Consider the following 1,295-nt stretch of genomic DNA (forward strand, 5'->3'; position numbering starts at 1 on the left):
TACAAAAAACAATATATAAAATAAACAGAAGTACAAAAAATATACTCCCACAAAAACACAAGCTCGGTTTTCAATAAATTTGACAGTTTTCGTTGATGTACAGTACCTTAAAAAAGTTTTCATACCCTTTGAAATTTCCAAATTTTGTCATGTTACAACCAAAAACATAAATGTATTTTATTGGAATTTTATATGATAGACAAACAAAAAGTGGCACATAATTGTGAAGTGGAAGGAAAATGATAAATAGTTTTAAAAATGTATATTCAGCCCCCCTTACTCTGATACCCCTAACTAAAATCTAATGAAACAAATTGCCTTCAGAAGTTACCTAATTAGTAAAAAGAGTCCACCTGTAATTCATTTAATCTCAGTATAAATACAGCTGTTCTGCGAAGCCCTCAAAGGTTTTTTTAGAGAACCTTAATGAACAAACAGCAAAATGAAGGCCCAGGAACACACCAGACAGGTCAGAGATAAAGTTGTGCAGAAGTTTAAAGCAGGGTTAAAAATATCCCAAGCTCTCAACATCTCATGTAGCACTGTTTAATCTATCATCCGAAAATGTAAAGAATATGGCACAACTGCAAACCTACCAAGACATGGCCGTACACCTAAACTGACAGGCTGGGCAAGGAGAATATTAATCAGAGAATCAGTTAAGAGGTCCATGGTAACCCTGGAGGAGCTGCAGAGATCCACAGCTCAGTTGGGAAAATCTGTCCACAGGACAACTATTAGTCATGCACTCCACAAATCTGGTCTTTATGGAAAAATGGCAGGAAGAAAGCCTTTGTTGAAAGAAAGCCATAAGAAGCCCCCTTTGCAGTTTGCAAGAAGCCATGTGAGGGACACAGAAAACATGTGGAAGAAGATGCTCTAGTTAGATGAGATCAAAATTGAACATTTGGCCTAAAAGCAAGACGCTATATGTGGCCGAAAACTAACACTTCACATCACCCTGAACGCACCAACATCATGTTGTGAGGATGCTTATCTTCAACAGGGACAGTGAAGCTGGTCAGAGTTGATGGGAAGATGGATGGGGCCAAATACAGGGCAATCTTAGAAGAAAACCTGTTAGAGTCTGCAAAAGACTTTAGACTGGGGGGGGGGGGGGGGTGGGTTCACCTTCAAGCAGGACAATGACCCTAAACATACAGCCAGAGCTACAATGGAATGGTTTAGGTCAAAGCATATTAATGTGTTAGAATGGCCCAGTCAAAGTCCAGACCTAAATCCAATTAAGAATCTGTGGCAAGACTTGGAAATTGCTGTTCACAGACGCTCTCCAT

This window comes from Pelophylax lessonae (assembly GCF_965119305.1).
Source record: "Pelophylax lessonae genome assembly, chromosome: 1".
NCBI lineage: Eukaryota > Metazoa > Chordata > Amphibia > Anura > Ranidae > Pelophylax > Pelophylax lessonae.